At 46.5% G+C, this 19,526-nt stretch overlaps 1 protein-coding gene across 2 annotated transcripts in view; it reads right to left on the bottom strand.

Annotated features, from left to right (window-relative positions):
* The window catches only part of ITGB1BP1 (integrin subunit beta 1 binding protein 1), a 269,425-nt gene that overhangs the window by 206,933 nt on the left and 42,966 nt on the right, over positions 1-19,526 (bottom strand). The window lies entirely within an intron of this gene.

The raw sequence follows: 19,526 nt of genomic DNA, 5'->3' as shown, positions 1-19,526 counted from the left end.
CTCTCACAGTGATCTCTCCACAACATTTCACACTGAGAAATGCCACTGTTCTTATCTCTACTTCTATCTTTAGTGTGCAAGGCCCGCATTTGTGGAACTAGTTGTCCCCAAATTTGAGAGTTGAGTCATCTGTTAAGTTCAAAAAAGAGATAAAGACGCTGCTTTTTAATCTGCCTCCAGACTAGTTCCAGCTTGTTTGAGCAGCTCTCCTTCCTGGATCTGGCACTGTTTTGACCCCCGAGTCCGCCCATGGTATTCCTTCTCTTGCTATTTTCCAATACTGTCTGTTTTGGTTGTTTGTCTGTGGTCATACGTGTGCGCTCCCTGAGGCCTACTGGCATGTGGCACGTGGATACAAGAAATTTAAATAAATCACCACCCCACTCCATGTCAGCATCAAACCTGGTCTCACAGCACTGACTTCCATGATGACTCAGGTGTGTAATACATCTAGAGGAATGAGCCCAAGTGTTACCTTTACAAATCATTTAGATTCACACCAGTACCAACACCTTAGATAGTTCTGATCTTCAAACAACACAGGATACATATCGGACACACTCTAATATGAGCAACTAACAGCTTTCCATCTTTCCTTGCAGGGCTATCCGCTAGGGGGCCGTAGAAAATGGCACACATGCACTACACCAAACCACTGTACATTAAATTACAATCACTTGGCTAGGCTACTTCACAGAACCAAACAATGATTTTCTTATAAGTTCCCAATCAATGTTGTGTTTTTTTGGGGGACTCAAATAACACAACCATAAGAAATAGAATTTCAACTGATTAATGCATAAACTCGAACAAGGTTGGATGGCTATTACGATGATGGTTTGGTTCTTCCTGAACTGCTAGGATGGTTGAAGTAAACCTTTAGCTTTGATTTCTCATACTGTATAGGTACCTGCGTTCGAGTCTCTGAAGTAGAACAATAACTGGCATAGGTTGGAGGCAATTGGCTCTCTCACTTCTAGTATCTAGAGTCTATCAACTTCACTTCCCAAAGATTCTTAAACGCTTCAGGAGCCTTCTATTGTGGATCCATTACTGTGGGGTTTCTCAGTTTGGTTTCACTAACAGTATCTTATGCTTTGGGAAATTTCTGTCCCAGCTCCTGCATTGAGCATCCTTTGGCTTAGCTTCTCAAAGACTCTCACATGGTCTAGGAAGTTTTTCCTCTGGATATTGTGTGCAGTGTTTCTCAGATCAGCTCCACAACGATTTTCATGTGATACAGAACTTTCTCGCTAGGATCCTGCACTTCAACTTTCTTAACTTTGTTTTCTTAAAGACATGCTCAGTCATCTAGGAAACATCTGAAGAATCCACGTTGAAAACGGTTTAGCCGACTTCTCTTATTCACACAGGAATAGAATTTTGTCACAGAATGGTCCATTATAAGTATAATTTCTAAACACAAAGGGGGGGGATAAGTTAAACCGGAGGGGAAGGCTGTTATAGGGGGGGGAACACAATTTATTTTAAAAAACAAAAACAAAAAAAAAAATGAAAAAAACAGCAATTTCGTAAAAAGAAATGTTTGTTAAATGGGGGGAATTTGTCATGACATGCAACCCCTAAAGATTTTCAATTCTTCCTGTGCCCATCTCCAGCGGTTTCTATGTGTGGCATTTCTCGGTTTAGTTTCACAAAGTATCTCATCTCCCATTTCCTGTTTTCAAGATTTCTCAATTTAACTTATGTGCTTAGCTTATGTTGTACTCCCAGCCCAAATGGGAAGTGTTTTTCTCCTTCGGATCCTTTTACCAAATCTACTCTAATTTTATCACTTTACCTGCTTGTCCGGTTTTTAACCTTTTTGACCGCTGCATCTGTGGACTTCCATATGAACATCCTTGCTCAGTTTTCCCACCACAAGCAATGCCGTCTCCGCCTTCACGGCTGTTGAGGAAGATTTTTGTTTTTGCCACTTTCCTTCCAAATCCCCATGTTTGGGCCCATGTGTTAAGCCATTGTCTGACTGTGGGAAAAAAACGTCTTTAGCTTCCATGACCTGCTTGATTCATGTTTTAGGGGCACTCATCTGTCATAAAGGTTAACAGGGCAAGGGGTTGCGTCCCCCTTTCATGGTTTCCAATGTTGTTGTATTGTAGCAAGGGGTTTACCCCTAAATACTGAGAAAAAAAAGGCTGAATGAACATTTAGGGTGCATTCGGCCTGGTAGAAAAGCTTGAAGCCCATAATACCGAACAAGGGGAGCGGGGGTGACCCCCACACCCCCTAGTTCTGTATTATGGGGTGCAGGGCTTGCAAGGGTCCCCCCCCGCATACATAAAATGTTCAGGGGGGGGGGGGGACTAACAACCAAAATCCAAAAAGCTCAAATTACAAAATCCGATCAAGTGGGCTTCACAATTTTGTAATTCAAGCTTCTTTTGGGATTCGGTTTTAGGACTTAGATCCATAGCAAGTCACCTTTCAGTGACGTTCTGCCAGAGCACTTTGTATCCAGTTTTCCCTTTCGGACTGGCAACTGTGGCAGGTCAGGAGGAGGACACAGACTCTGACTTTCCATTTATAGAGGGTTTTATTTAACAAAAAGGTGCAAACTCCCATCTTTCCCTAAGCTATGGGTGTTCCCTACCTAACAACCTTATTAAGGTGCTCATCAGTCGTTGGTGCGAGTCCCAAATCGGATTCAGTATGCGGTCCAAAACTACTCTATCCTGACCCTACCACTATAATCACAACTAAAGTACAGGAGAAGGACTCCCTTCTGTTGTCTGGGCCTTCCCCAAGTTCTGTTTGATACGGCACATGTAGACATCTTCATGCCACCACTCTCATTAATCTATACAGTTAATCTAGAGGACTCTCACCGTTTTCAGGATGACTCTCTACTTGGCTCTTCTTTATCTGAAGCTCTTCTGTTCCTTCAATTGTTCTTTTCCTTTCATATGCTCTTTCAATATCCTTTCCTTTTACTCTCACAGCAGTCTTTGCCTCTTTTATTTAAACTTTATTTATTCATTGACAAAGTTACAAGGGCAGTCATATCAGTAGCATTACACAGAACAATGGCTTCACAGCATGTCACAATGTGTCGTCAATTGTAGGATGTAACATTAGTTCATGAGAAAGTGACTGGCACATGGTTCTTCCCGAGATCATATGGGGCCGCTGGTTCTGGCTCATCCCCTGTAATGTCCAACTTCCAATTTCGTACTCATCATCAAACACAAGTGTCAACATACAAGATATTACCCACCTCGAGACTTGATTGTTCTATTGAAGACTAATGAGGTTCCTCCTAGGGATCCCTTCACTACCCGCTCCAAGAGTCGGGATGTAAAGGAGCCCCCAGGGAAGAACCCCCAACGGGGGGGAAAAAACCCTGTGCTGGGCTGCTAGGGTTCGTAGAATCCTGAGGACTGCTAGGATGAAGTGCCTCCGCCACAAGCTCGTTGGTAAGTCGTCGGTGGAACAGGAGACTGGGTGTTGCAATACAAAAGGTAATAGACTAGACAATACTTGAGAGTAGAAAGGATAGGAAATGAGAATAGGGTGAAACAAGGATTACCTGGGTGTTATTCGGCCAATCCTAAATATAAGAGAAAGGCGGGTAGAGGCTCCCTACTAATCTAAACGAGCTAAAGAAGGATAGGTTATTAATCTTCAAAGTTGTGCAAATAGGTTTGTCTAGAAACACTAAAATCACTTCCCTTACCACCTGGGCCAATAAACCGAAGGAAAATCCCTTTCCTGTACTTCTGGGTAGAATCTCCTACTTCTTCTTGTGCTGTGGCTAGAATCAGAAGTGCTACAGGGAAAAATAGGATAAGAACAATGATAAAGAGTATCCAGAGAATGATTATCAAAAGTAAAGGGCCGTAAGAATAAGTACGTAGTAACGCACCTGAAAGAGCCTCTGAAGAGACTAACAGAACCCGTAATGATGGAAAGACAATCAGCTGGAAGCTCGGTTGGTTCAACTAGGAAGACATAAAGGACGTCACAAGCTATTAGAGATAACAGCGTAAAACACTAAGAAGTGAGGAAAGTAAGTAGTAGAATCAGATTGAAATCTGACACGAACTTACGGAGCGTACAGCTACTCAGGAAGAGAGAAGCAATGTGCGTTGCCACAGGTTGAATGTCCGGATATACTGTGCAGAAGCCTGGGGGCGTGGCCAACAATCGGTTGAGATCCGGCAAAAACGCTAGAGCGTTGCAGCTTGTTCTGCAACCACCCGGAACAGCTCGCGCAGCATACGAGAGTCAGGATACAGAACCGATAACCATATTAGGTGTACCAGTATGCCCCCTCTAAGATTTACTCTCCCCAGGTTTTCCAGGGTGTCTCTGATGAAAACGTCTTATCAACTGTGGTGCATGAACCGCTGATTTCGGTTCCCAGGTCCGATCAGATGCAGTGTAACCTTTCCAGTCAACTAAATATTGGAGTCTCCCACGATGTAGGCGGGAGTCGCAAATGTCTGAGACTTCATACTCCGGTCATGTGGATGTGATAACTGGTGCAGGCCGAGTGGAGAAACGGGGATGGAATGCACTCCGTCGGTCTGGTTTTAATTGAGAAACATGAAAAACCGGATGTATGCGTGCCCATGTTTTAGGAAGTTTCAGTTTGAATGCCACAGTTCCCATGGGAGCCACCACCCGGAAGGGACCCATACATTTAGGTGAAAGCTTAGAAGGTCTCAAATGTCGGAAGAAACCTAGAAGAAAGCCAAACCCAATCCCCTGGTTTCAATCCTGGCGCAGGGATTCGATGTCGGTCAGCACACCGCTTCACTCTGTCCTGGGTATTCTTCAGAGCTTCCTTAGCCATATCTTGGCCATGATCAATCTGTTTTAGTAAAGAGTCAACGTCCGAATTGTATTATCCTCGGGTCTCTTCACTGGATGAAACCCATAGGTACAGTAGAAGGGAGATGTCTTTATAGCAGAGTGATAAGAGTTATTGTAGGCATACTCAGCAATTGGTAAAAAATCCTTCCAATTGTCTTGAGCGGCAGAAATGTAATTCCTTAGGTAACCTTCCAATGTCTGGTTCAGTCTCTCAGTTTGGCCATTGGTTTGCGGGTGATAACCTGAACTTAACGCTCGAGTAATCCCCAATCTTTGGCAAATATGTTTCCAGTATCTAGAAGTATACTGGGATCTTCGATCCGAGATTATAGTTTCAGGTAAACCATGTAGGGAGAATACTCGAGAAATAAAAGTACGTGCCATCAAAGCTGCCAATGGTAATGCTGCTAGTGGTAGAAAATGAGCCATTTTAGTGAAAGTCAATCACTACCATAATGGTGGAACATCCTCCTGAGGGTGGTAGTTCGACTATGAAATCAGTAGAGATTATTTGCCAAGGTTGCACAGGTAATGACATCTTTACCAAAGTCCCAAAAGGAGAATGTCTAGGACTTTTGGACTGTAAACAAGATTCCACATAACTACGAATGTCCCCCTTGAGAGATGGCCACCAAAAGTATCGAGAAATTAATTCGTAAGTGGTAGCATAACCACGATGGGCTGCCGTCTTAGAATCATGGCACATGCTCAGAACTTCTCTTTGTAATGATTTTGTCGGTACATATGCTTGATCACCCCTGAAATAACATCCCTCCTTTTTACTAATGGTGCCTTGTTCTTTCTTTGTGAGTGACTTTAAGGTGGAGGGGCCAGAATGTTGTTCCAGACGTTCTACGAAATTTGGGAATTTGAACAAACTCATAGCTAGACAAGGAAAGATACGTTCAACTCTAGTCGATAGATTGAGATAACCATCCTTACGAGACAAGGCATCTGCCTGTAAATTATTCCTCCCAGGAATAAAAGTAAATACAATTCTGAAAGGGGGGGGGGGGGGGAAAAATGAGCCCATCTAGCCTGTCGGCTGTTACAGGTTTGAGCATATTGCAGAATCCGTAAATTCTGATGGTCTGTTCGTACTTCTGTTGGATGTTGGGCTCCCAACAACAAATGCCTCCAATTCCTCGAAAGATCTTTTAATCGCCAGCAATTCTTTTTCAAGAACAGTGTCATTCAGTTCTGCCGGTGAAAGAGTTTTGGAAAGATATGCAATGGGTCGTTCTACATCCTGTTCATCCTTTTGTAAAAGGACTGCTCCTAAAGCTTACAGAGACGCATCTGTTTCGATGATGAAACCCCGGGATTGATCTGGAGTTGTTAAAATAGGTGCTGTGGAGAATCTTCTTTTTAAAGTGTCAAAGGCCTTTTGTGTCAATTCGGTCAGAGATATGGAACATCTTTCTTCAGAAGGTTGGTAAGGGGTCGAGTCAGAGCAGAGAAGTTTGGTATGAACCGACGATAGAAATTTGAAAATCCCACAAATCTTTGAATGTCCTTGCATGAGTTGGGAATAGGCCAATCCTGAACAGCAGTAACCTTTTCAGGGTCCATAGCAATGCCTTGAGCAGACAAAATATAACCCAAGTATGTTATCTTAGGTTGGTGAAATGAACACTTTTCAAAATTGCAATATAGATGATTATTCTATAACCTTTGTAAGACTTCTTTAACATGAATTTTGTGTTCAGAATTATTCTTAGAAAATACCAAAATGTCATCAAGGTAAATTATGACATAATGAAGCAATAGATCTGAGAATAGATGGTCCATAAATCGCTGGAAGATCGCCGGGGCATTGGATAACCCGAATGGCACGACTTGATATTGAAAATGTCCAAAAGGGGTCCGGAAGGCAGTCTTCCACTCGTCACCCTTTCTTATTCTGATGAGGTGATATGCGCCCTTAAGATCCAATTTAGTGTAAATGTTTGCTCCTTTGACGGCTTCCAAGATATCCAGGATCAAAGGCATGGTATACCTATCTGGAATGGTGATTTTATTCAACTCTCTGAGATCTATACACGGCCTAAGCTCCGTAGAATTTTTCTTGGGAACAAAGAAAAGGGACGCTGCTGCCGGTGAGGTGGATTCAGTTATTAATCTGTTCTTTAGATTAGTGTCTAAATAGTCTCTCAAAACCTCCTTCTCCGAAGTGGACAAAATGTACATCCTGCCAAACGGAAGTGGTTGTTCCGGGATAAGATCAATGACGCATTCATCTCTCCGGCGAGGTGGTAGTTGTGTATATTCCACTGGGGAGAAAACTTTAGAAAATTGTTGATATTCTATAGGGAGACTGCTACAAAATTAAGCGACGTTACCAGTCTGCAGGTACTCTGCCTAAGGGCTTCAGCTTGAGGATAGACTTCTAAAGACCCCTCCTCCGTGTGATCGATACAATGAGTTAAACAGAATTCAGAACCCAAAAAGAATGAATCAGCCGTCCAGTTTATGAATGGGGTTATGCTTCCAAAGCCATGGTAATCCCAATATAATGGGATAGTGAGCTGCTCGTATGATATCCAAAGTAATGATCTCCTGATGAGTTGCAATAACCATCGATATCGGGCCAGTCTGGCTGATAATAGGCCCGGAGATTAGTGGGCTACCATCAACACTCTCTACTGGAACCGCCTCTGCCTTGGCAATCCTGGGTATATGATGTTGCATAGCCCAGCCATCATCAATAAAAATACCAGCTGCGCCACAATCCAGTAGAGCAGATACTTCAGGTAGAACATTATTTCCAAATGTCAAGGTCACACATAACACCAGCATATTCGTGGCCGGTGGAGTGCTGCCTTGAAAAGTCTGCAAAAGGGTGGAGGAACCTGGATTAGAAACAGGATCCCAGACCGCGGTTCCTCCTACGGCCGGGCGTTGGCGTTTCCAGACTTTCGTGGAGGCGCAACCATACACTTTGTACTGTGTGCGTATTAGAACCGCAATACATACATAGCACCTGTGACCTTCTGCGAGCCCTTTATTCTGGAGGAAAGGGTCCTCTCCCTGTTGCACCTAACTGCATAGTTTCTTCAGAACTTGTCCCCTTATTGGTAGAGGCAGGAGTAGAAAAAGTACGAGTGAATTTCCCTTTACGCCTTTCACTACTTCTTTCCTTCAATCTGTAGTCGATCTGCATAACAAGTGTAATAAACTCAGTAAGGGAGGTTGGACGAGGTACTCTAGAAATCTCATCCGACAACTTCTCTGAAAGGCCCCTCCGAAATAAGGTTACTTGGGTATCATCTGACCATGTAGATTCACTAGCAATTTGTTTGAATCTGGTGATATAAGTCAATATGTCCGGATTTCCCTGTCAAAAATCTAGCAGATGTTCCTGAGCCGCAATTCTCATCTCCTGCCTTCCGAACATTGTCTTAATACTGTTACAGAAGGCCGGATAGGAGTCAAGAATGATGTTATTTGTCGTAACCAGAGGAGTGGCCCATGCTAGAGCTGGACCCACCATTTTGGATATCATATTTCCAACTCGATCCAGGTCCGTATGAAAAAAAACATTTTTAAAAGGAAAACTGAATAGAACAGGCATCAAGAAACTCCTTAATTTTGTGCGGATTTCCATCAAACTGACCCCCGGGCAAGGGCCCCGGAGGGACTTCAGAACAATGAAGTACTCTATTAACAGCTGCCTGTTGAGCCGCATATTGAGCGGCCTGTTGCTGATTCTGTTGGGTCTGCCGTAGATTGGCATTTTCCTGCTTAAGGTTCTGAACGTCTGCAGTCAAACATTGTACTGCAGTTATCAACTGCTGGATCTGCTGGTCCATGATCAAAAATATACTTGTATGTTGACCCTTAGTTCTAGGCCAATTAGGCGTTGCTTGCTGTAATGTCTAACTTCCAATTTCGTACTTATCATCAAACACAAGTGTCAACATACAAGATATTACCAACCTCGAGACTTGATTGTTCCCTGGAGGCTGAGATTGTTCTATTGAAGACTAATGAGGTTCCTCCTAGGGATCCCTTCACTACCCGCTCCAAGAGTCGGGACGTAAAGGAGCCCCCAGGGAAAACCCCCGATGGGGGGGGAAAAATCCCTGTGCTGGGCTGCTAGGGTTCGCAGAATCCTGAGGACTGCTAGGATGAAGTGCCTCCGCCACAAGGTCGTTGGTAAATCGTCGGTGGAACAGGAGACTGGGTGTTGAAATACAAAAAGGTAATAGACTAGCCAATACTTGAGAGTAGAAAGGATAGGAAATGAGAATAGGGTGAAACAAGGATTACCTGGGTGTTATTCGGCCAATCCTAAATATAAGAGAAAGGCGTGTAGAGGCTCCCTACTAATCTAAATGAGCTAAAGAAGGATAGGTTATTAATCTTTAAAGTTGTGCAAATAGGTTTGTCTAGAAACACTAAAATCGCTTCCCTTACCGCCTGGGCCAATAAACCGAAGGAAAATCCCTTTTCTGTACTTCCGGGTAGAATCTCCTACTTCTTCTTGTGCTGTGGCTAGAATCAGAAGTGCTACGGGGAAAAATAGGATAAGACCAATGATAAAGAGTATCCAGAGAATGAACAAAAGTAAAGGGCCGTAAGAATAAGTACGTAATAACGCACCTGAAAGAGCCTCTGAAGAGATTACCAGAACCCATAATGGTGGAAAGACAATCAGCTGGAAGCTCGGTTGGTTCAACTAGGAAGAAATATAGGACGCCACGAGCTATTAGAGATAATAGCGTAAAGCACTAAGAGAAGAGAGAAGCAACGGTTGAATGTCCGGATATACTGTGCGGAAGCCTGGGGGCGTGGCCAACTATCGGTTGAGATTCGGTAAACACGCTAGAGAATTGCAGCTTGTTCTGTAAGTATGCACGGAAGGATCTCATATGTCCCGGGGCGTGCAACAGTCTGGTTGCAGGGAGATCCAGCGCTCCTCTGTATCCGATGCCCAAGTGACATCACTAAGCTATTGTTCTATAGTGGGGGTAGTAGGTCATAACAACAATATACAATGTACTGCAAGAAGCATACATAGGTTAGCAAGTTTCCGGTCGATTCCCTGAAGTGGCGAGAGCTCATGGAATCGGCACTTCATAGGATTCGGGTCAATTGTGCTGCTGTATCAGCCATGCTTGAACAAACTCAGTACTCAGTGATTTGGGGGGCAAGCCCAGACCATATGGAGATAGCCTGCATTATCAGTATGGCATCTAGGACATTGGGGAAGAGTGGTCCCGGGACATGATGTCGAGTCTAGCAGGGGTGTAGTGTAACCTGTGCAGTACGTTGAATTGAATCAGGAAAAATCTTGTATTTAGGGAAACCTCACGAGTCTGCATACACATGGCCTCCCATCTTTCATCAGTTATGTCAATAAATAGGTCCCTGCCCCATGCCTCGGAGCTTAGCGAGTGGTTTGTTGATTCGCTCCTGTAGCTTCCTATGCAGACCAAATACTGCACCCGTCGGTACCGTGCCTCCCATCACAAGTGCTAAAGTGTGGCTCATCAGGGGCTGTGAGGGGAAACTCGGGCCAAGTCAGTCCCTGCGTGTTGTAACCATCGGAGAGACAGCCCACTTGGATGTTTAGTAGTTCGGTCCATGTCACAAAGGATCCCAGCTCGTAAATGTCAGCCAGGGTAGAGTAGCTGTTGGCGGCCCACTAGGCCACCATAGTCTTGCTTATTTTACGGAACTCTGGTATGATGTTCCAAAGCGGCAGATCTCTGTGGAAGGGGCGAGAATTACCTGTCTGCCTCCTTATTTTGTCCCATGCCAATGCCGTGGCAGCCACTGGAGGAGGAGATGGAGGAGATAAGTAATGCACAGTGGGGGCATCTGAAATGGGTGCGACATGGAACTATGGGACTTGACTGTAGTCAGTGAGGTGGCCGGTCGGCAGGTAAAACAAGTTTGGAATAAGAAAATGAGACACGAGCACTACGATTATTGTTTTATTAAGGAACCTTGCAGAGCTAGTCCGTACAGCCCCATTTAGAGATTAGGTAGGTCACCAATAGTGTGGTGACACCCTGCTGGGGTCTTGGCCTGGGGTTCCAGGGGAGGTCCAAACACGGGGGAGCCCGAGATCCAGGGATGGAGCTGGGCATTTCTTGGGGTAGGGTGAGGAGGGAAGGGGTTGTATGCAGTGGTTTGTTATAGTTGAGGAAAGGGAGGGGATGGGGTGTGGGGGGGGCGGGAAAGGAGTGGGGAGTTTGGTGTGTTTTTGGTTAAAGGGAGTTTGAATTTGGGTAGAAGCCTATACAGAAGGGTATGGAACTTAGAGTCGGACTGCACCTGTGGGAGGTGGAATGGAACCTGGAGAAGCCATGGGGGACCTTAAAACAATAACATGTAATGTGAGAGGGCTAAATAGTTATCTGAAAAGAAATAAGGTTATGTTGTACCTGCGCAGGCAAAAAATATTGCACTACTACAAGAGACTCATCTGACACGTGAAAAAATGGATACGATTGCTAGGAAGTGGAAGGGGGTGATGGTGAGCTCATCATATTCTGCTTACGCCAGAGGAGTGCTTATTTGGGTGGCGCCACATGTCCCATTCCAACGGTTACAAGAGGTGGCTGAGACAGACGGGAGGATGGTTATATTGAGGGGACTGGTGGAAAACAGTGAAATAAGCATAGTAAATACATACGCCCCGAACCAGAAAACAGTGGCGTACATCAGGACATTGTGAACTAATGTGAGCAAGTGTGTGGGGAGTGCTGTGATTTGGGGAGGGGACTTTAATTGCGTACTTAACCCAAAAGTAGATAGGTCGGATGGGAAGATGGGTAAGCCCGCCCCTGCTGCAAAAGCGCTGCATACATTGTTGAAGGACTTTGGTCTAGAGGACGCATGGAGAATGTGCCACCCCCTAGAGAGGCAGTACTCGCATTACTCTGCCCCACAGCAGTTACACACGAGACTGGATTACTTCTTTACTACGCCTGAAGTGTTAGCAGAGTTAACACAAATAGAATATAAAGAAAGGGTTCTTTCTGACCCCCCACCCCCCCGAGAGCGAGGATTCTGACATGGCGCCTGCGAGCGGAGGCATTGAGAGACCCTCTTTTTAGAGAGGATGTGAGGGAGGAGATTGTAAATTTTTTCGAGGTGAATACTGGGAGTGTGGATTCAGCAGGAACACTGTGGGAGGCCTTCAAAGTTGTGATGAGAGGGGCAGCCATAGCAAAATCTAAAGGTGGGATTTTAGCTGACCTATGAGAGGTGGAAGAGAAACTAGAGGAGGCTTTAAGGGGTGAAGATGACACTAAAGAGAAATCAGAATTGATACTTCTGTTACAGCAGAAATGTGCGGAGCACTGGGACAGACTGTGTAATCTTAATTAGATAAAATATGTAGAGGCGCGGCACGCAGGGGGGTGGGGGGAAATAAACCATGACGACTCTTGGCGTGGTCATATAAGGGCGAAACCCCCAGAGCCACGATCAGGACCATTACAAGGGAGGATGGCAGTGTAGCGGATACCCAAGAGGAAGTTAACCAAGAGTTTGTAGACTATTATAAGATATTATATGCAGGCGATGGGGAGAGCAGTGATAATAGAAACACTGGAGGACATAGGGTTGCCCAAGATAAGTGAGGAGGAAAGAGAAGAGCTAGATGCACCAATCACCCTAGAAGAACTGGGGGAGGTGGTGAGACAGTTACCTACTAGCAAGACTCCAGGGGCGGATGGACTCCCAAGCGAATTTTATAAAGTATACATGGAAGAGGTTCTTCCCCCCATTGTTAGACATGTTGAACGAAGCGTTTGAGACGGGAAGTTTGTCAGAGTCATTGAGAGAGGCGATTAGAATACCGCTACCCAAACCTAATAAGCCTGGGCATAGCTGCAGCTCATATCGCCCCTTGTCGATGCTGAATCAGGACAGCAAGATACTGACGGCTGTCCTGGCAAATAGATTAAAAAGAGTAATTAGTAGATTAATACACCCTGATCAGACGGGATATATATACCAAGCAGGAACATTTCTAATAATCACAGGCGACTCCACCGAATTATTGAAAGTGGTAACGAAAATACAGGTGAGATGGCGATAGTGTCCTTGGATGCAATAAAGGCCTTTGATTCGGTCAAGTGGCCATGGCTGATAGCGACACTAGAGGGTTATGGGTTGGGGCCCGGATATGTACGGTGGGCGAAAATACTGTATAGGGAGCCGGTGGGTGAAAATACTGTATAGGGAGCCGCTGGCCAGAGTTAAGACAGGATCTGTGATATCTGAAAGATGGCAGCTCAGCCGGGGCACCAGACAGGGTTGTCCGTGGTCTCCAATGCTCTACATACTGGCCCTGGAACCTCTAGCGATATATCTGAGACAACAATATGATACAATAGGCATTGAGGTGAAAGAGGAACAACATCTGATCTCTCTATACGCAGATGACATGTTGCTGTACCTGAGGCAACTGGAAGAAAATCTCCAATATATCCTAGAGGTAATGGATAGATATGCGGGCTTTTCCGGTATAGCGGTGAACCCCCAGAGGTCGAGCGTGTTCCCATTGGGCAGGTACAAGGGGATTCCGGTGGAGCGGTTACCCGTATTGCAGGTGCCATGGGCGGCTGGAACGTTCCGGTACCTAGGGATAGACATTTACCACACAGTGGGAGAGGAACATAGGTGCAACACAGAGGTGGCCATTAAAAGAATTGAAAATTGCATGCGATTTTGGAGGAGGTTGCCCTTAGCAATGATGGGAAGGGGAGCGATGCTCAAGATGGTGGTCTTGCCTAGGCTCCTGCACTACTTTGTGAACATACCATATCTGATACCTAAGAAGCTCTTCATCAAACTGAAGGGTATGTGCAGAGATTTCCTGTGGCATGGCATGCGGAACAGAGAGAACTTCTAAGACGGGGGGGATAAAATTGCCCAACTACAAGGTTTATTATGTGGCGAGCCAACTGCAGTATGTTGCTAAATGGCTTTCTGATGAAGAGACCTCCGAATCCAGGCTGTTTGGGCAAGATTGTACACCCTTTTATTTGAAAGAAATTATGTGGGTACCCAGGGCAGAAATGAAAGGGCGCCCCAGGATGATGTTGCTGGGGTGGAAGATGTGGCGCAGAGCATGCAAGATGATGGAGAACCCATCTCCGTGCTCTCCGCAGGTACCACTGGTTGCATTAACGGGGGCGGATGAACAGCTAAGGAAGATAATCAGAAACCACCGGGAGCTGGTTGGGCTAGCAACCATGGGAGATATTTGGCAGGAGGGCTCAATCATTGCCTTTGAGGGGCTGCGAGATGAAACTGGGTTACATTCGGGCCAGTATATCACAGATCATAGAATTGTGCAGAGAGTTAAGAAAATATGACCCAAAACCGTGCTAGGGGAAGAACCAGATGCCACTATAGATATGATCTACGACATAGCGGAAGGAGCACATGAGATATCTAGATTATATGAGATGTTGATGCTTAAAGTTGGGAAAGAGATCACCCAACTGAGACTGAATTGGGAAACGGAAGTAGGAACCCCGATGGAAGAGGGGTTGTGGGAACGGGTGCAAGGGAAGGTTTCCAGAAACGCGAGATTGAAACAGATACAATTGATTGTATATCAGGCACAGGGCATATATGACACCCCAAAGGATATCGAGGTTTGAGAATGTAGGACAGCAGGCATGCCCCAAGTGTGATGAGGAGAATGTGGGAATGGTACATATGTTCTGGTCATGCCCGGTCATTGAGCGCTTCTGGAGCGATGTGGAACGGAAACTGGCAGAGAAGGAGGTCAAGATCGTAGTGGACACAGTGTGGGCTTGTTTGTTAGGGGGGATCCCAAGATCAAAGAAGCTAAAGCATGTGAGCAGCATCACTACAGTTCTCGGATACCTTAATGGACTTTCCTCGCATCTGGGGTCCAGCACTCTGTTGGGGTGGCTCAAGCATCTTCCTGGAGCTCGGGTCTGATTTATAAGCGATGTACTCGATCTGGTGTTCCTCTCCCTGGCAATCGGTTCCTGCAGCAGCAAAGGAAGTACAGCTAGCTCTGAGAAGATGTCCAGACAAGTTTACTTTGGGGTTGATTGGTCCCAGCAACCCGACGGGAGAAGTCGTCCATTGCAGGGCTTCTCTAGTCGAGGCAAATTAGGAGCTTCAGCACTGCAGCAGGGCTTAACCGGGCAAACCAACGGTCCAGGAGTTGCAGCAGGCGTCTCTTCCAAGTTCTTCTTCGGATTCCTTCGTCCAGTGGTCTACTGCCTTCCAAGCAAATAGCCTCGCCTTGTATGCAGGTTTCTCCCATTCATTCGCAGCCTAGCTGTCAATCACACAGCACAGTGGCTGTCCTCCAAGGACTGCCAGCCGGCCAATCACCTTTGGATGCATTCCTGTAGCCAAGGGGATTAAGCACAGGGAGTTCGGGCACCTCCCTCACTTCCGGCTCCAGCATGTCTGGAGGGCAGGAGGCGGGCTTCACCCGTGAATCCTGCTTAAGACAAAACAAATAGAGAGACCAAACCAGGTTTGGCGTGCAGAGTAAATCTCAAGAAGGACCTTTCCAACAAGAAATGGCGAAAAAAGGAATGTGGAGGCGGTCCGGGCGGCGACAGAGACCGCGAGGAGCGGACACCCAGGAGTGCTCTCCCAGGCAAACAGGCACCAGACTCGGGGAGGCCGGGACTATAGCCCTCAAAACTCTCACCACCGCCAGAGGCCACACGGACAGGCTTGGGCGAGTCCCGCACCTTTTGCAAGAGCGGCGGCAGGGGAGCTGGCCCTCATTGTCCCTGGGCTCAGTCGTTGGGACAATGGAGCCTCCAAACGTGGGACTTAAACCCCTACCCCCGCACACACAACTATTGTGGATCCCCCCCTCCCCCTACAGACACGCGGCCGAGCGGCCGTGGGGGTCCCAACGAAGCAGAACATATAATAGAAGGAGGGCCCTTGAGTCAAGGAACAACGCCGGAGACAAGCCCGGAGGAGGGCAGGAGGCGAACAGCAGCACCGGGCTGGGCCCCATGCATGCATGCGGCCCATCATCCAGCAACTCAGAGCCGCCGGGGCCTGCCTTTCCACTCCAACTCTACTCCAGGGCCGGTGAGCAGTAAAGCAGAGAGAGAGAGGAACCCACGGCCCGCCATACTTGCAGGAGCAGGCGAAGTAATCCAACGGCGAGGAGCAACGACAGCCACTCAACCCTCCAAGTAAGTCAGGTGGGGGCTGGGGCTGCCATCCGCAGGGGAGGGGGCAGGCACCACTAAACACTGCAGTGGCCACTGAGACGGCCCAGGATATTACCCTCAGCCTGCCCCAACTCCTGGAGCGGGGAGCGGGCGCCCCACTCCCAGGAAGCAACCCGGCCTATGCAGACACCTTTCCCTCAAGGCCTCCAGATCTCTGCCCCTCCAACACCAGAGCAGCCCTCGACCCGGCCGCCATGCTCCACAGGGCTGAAATCAACACTAAGAGGGGCCCCAGCCTAACCCACAAAAATAATAAGGATCACCTAGATGCCCTGAACTACTACGCGGTACCCAAGGCCGCAACGAAAGGACACAGGGGCAACCATCAGCAGGCCCTCCAAACACTCCTGAAGCACCAGCAAAGGAAAGCCCTGCAGAACCGGGCTCGGAGGGCCTCCCGCTACTGCCACTCTGCGCAGGTTCAGGCAAGGCCCACAAACGCTACAGGTCCCAGTAGTCAGACCCCCCTCAGGGGCCCCACCCCCAGAGGAAGGAGTGGGGAGCGGCCCCCTCCGGTACACCCTCGGAGCAGCACCCGGGGATTTGCTCGACAGCATGTCCAGAAACAGAGCCAGGGACACCCTAGCCCCGTCCAAAACAAACAAGAAGCCCCAGGAGGACTCCTTGGCACAGCTATGGGCCAGAGACTCCGAAGCAACGGATACACTATCTGAGGCAACCTGGAGACCAGAAGAAACTACGGCCAATTCAGAGGGGCATCCGGAAACACCGGTGACCTCCTCCACGCTCAAGGACCTGCTAGGTGACCTAGCCGAGAAAATCACCACTGCGGGACAAAAACAAGTGCAGACCCTGAGGGAGGACCTAGCTGAAGGAATCTGAGAAATAAAAAGGGACATTAACAAGGTGAAGGAAAGAGTTCATACTAACGAGCGGGCCATGCAGGAGATAACAGAAGAAGCCCGCAAGGCGGATGCCCTGCTGGAAACTCTAGCCGTGGCCACCCACAACCTGGAGCTGCAAGCCGAAGGTCTAAAAATCGCTCCAGGCGCTCCAATATACGGATCAAATCAGAAAACATACCGAACCAGGAATTATCCCAGGCCATGAGGAATGTCTTCTGCAACCTCTTGGACGAGGACCAAAGCACGGACATCCGATTCGACAGAATTCACAGGGTGGGCCCAAAGTGCCAAGACCCAGGGGCAAGACCACGGGACGTCCTGATCACTTTCCACAGCTACACACTAAAAGAACAGATTCTGGCAAAGGCGAGGTCCGCTAACCAATTCACATACAACTCTAACAAGACCTGTCGCAGGCCACACTGAGCAGACGACGGATGGCCCCGGTCCTGAACCATTTGCGAAGCCACTAAGTGTGATACAGATGGCAGCACCCCTTTGCGTTGAGCTTCACATGGCAGGGTAAGCTGCACGGAGTAACATCGTGCGAGGAAGGAGCAGCCGCACTGGGTATCGAGAACGGCGACCTGACATTGCACCCTGCTTCGCCCGCTCCAAAGTCTGCCAAACAAGCTTGGGAATGGCCAACGGTAGAGTCTTTTCCTTCTATCTAGGGCATTAAGGAAAAGGCAAAGGCTACCAGAGGAGAAACGAAGAAAGGGCACGCATACCCAAAAGCATGGGGTTCTTCCTACATACAACCGCGACGGCACACATGACTACACATAACCGGCTAAAGATCCTATCGCTCAAAGTTAACAGCCTTAACTCCCCACTCAAGCACAAAAAGATAGAGAGATACCTTAGGAGGGATGATCCCCACATTGTCCCCACCCACAAGTAAACTTAGTGTGTATACTCCTAAGGTTGCGCCAAACAAGTTGTAGATTTAATTCTTAGGTTTATCTTAAGTTTAGCCCTTCTAGGTTGACACGTGTTTCGGCTCCTTAGCTTTTATCAAAAACGGGCTATTACGGTCAAATGATACGTGCAAATGAAATGAAAGCATTTCGACACACAATCAATATTTTACAATGTACATTGTATTTTAGTACAAGACAGAAAATAAGGATTGGTAATGGGGAGGAGTTGTTGGGGTGGGGAAAAAGAATAGTATGGACTCATTAATTGCATTACTTTATTCATACACCACACTAATTATTTCCCCGATATCTCCCTTGTGTCCTACATACAGTAATATTACCCATTGTTTTACCTCGTATGGTCTATATTTTAACTTCTAAATTGCACTTATTTGATGTATTCCCTCTATAGCTTCACCCCCTCCCCCCCAAGTGTAATATTTCCCTTCTTTTATTTTTCGAGGCCAGTCACTTGTACTCACCATCCATTCACTTAACACACGATTCCCCTACTTATTTCAATGTCCCATGGTAGTCCTGGGATAATCTCTTCCTGAAACAATACGTTCATATATTATGCCAATGTTTAAAAACTTGTTTGGACTCATTCTAGTCAGACTGTATCGGCACTCGCGTTTTCATTCTGAGTACCGGCCGCGTTTTTCCATAATGTTTGCTACTGCCATGTCAACATGCTTTGGCTTGGTATTCATTTTAGCTCAATTTGGCTCCAAACAATTTAAAAATCGCTGTATTCTTGTCCTTACCTGCTCAAATCTACAGTTCGCTCCTGTCACTCTCCTCATGTCGGCATTCGTGTATTAGCATTCCTAAAAACCATCGCTGTTTTCTAATGTTGACAGTCGTTTCCATGCGAATCAAATCACTGCTTTGTTTCGTACTTCATTCAAACGTGTGTCCGCCATACTTTGGGAAGCTGCATGATTCACTGCATTGTTTAATTTAAGTGTGCCCAATTGTCATATTCATGTTATTCACGCGTTCCGTTTAACAACCCCAAACTCACCTTAGGCTGTTTCATCCGATAGATACAACTCCCTTTACTTTTCTTCGTTATATTGATCTTTCCTAATCATTATGGCGTTTACAGTATATCAGACACATACAGTACCTTGTTCATTCTGAACAGTTTATTAGTCCCATCATTTACTGAAATAAAAAATATTGACCCGACCATCAGCCACTCCTTTACAGAAATGAGGCCAACTCATTATCTTTATTCAAGCCAACTTTTGTTGCTCGTAATTCACGTATTAATCTTGCCTTAATGTTTTCTCTCCGTCACCTCCTCTCCTACCCATTTTGATTTTTTTAAAGCCAATAAATCTAATGTCCTTCTGAGTTTCCAACTGATGAAGATTGCCAGTGGCATGCTAAAGGAAATGTAGGATCCTGTCTGACTTCCAATAGTTGCAATGTGTTCCCTTATTATATTTGTAAAAAAACTGATTGTCAAAATGCTTTCATTTGATTTACACGTATCATTTGACTGCAATAGCCCGGTTTTAATAAAGGCTAAGGAGCCGAAACATGCGTCAACCTAGAAGGGCTAAACTTAAAATAATTTGTGTTTCAGCCTCACTGTTCTTAGAGAGGCAACAGTTTCACCTCACTGATGATGCCCAACAAGTCTGAAACACGTGTATGGGGTTGCTGTGGTACTC

Source organism: Ambystoma mexicanum, chromosome 4p, assembly GCF_040938575.1.
Source record: "Ambystoma mexicanum isolate Mex_15411 chromosome 4p, UKY_AmexF1_1, whole genome shotgun sequence".
In the NCBI taxonomy this organism is placed as follows: domain Eukaryota; kingdom Metazoa; phylum Chordata; class Amphibia; order Caudata; family Ambystomatidae; genus Ambystoma; species Ambystoma mexicanum.
The sequence above is the reverse complement of the archived record's forward strand: the minus strand, read 5'-3'. Positions and strand labels throughout refer to the sequence as shown.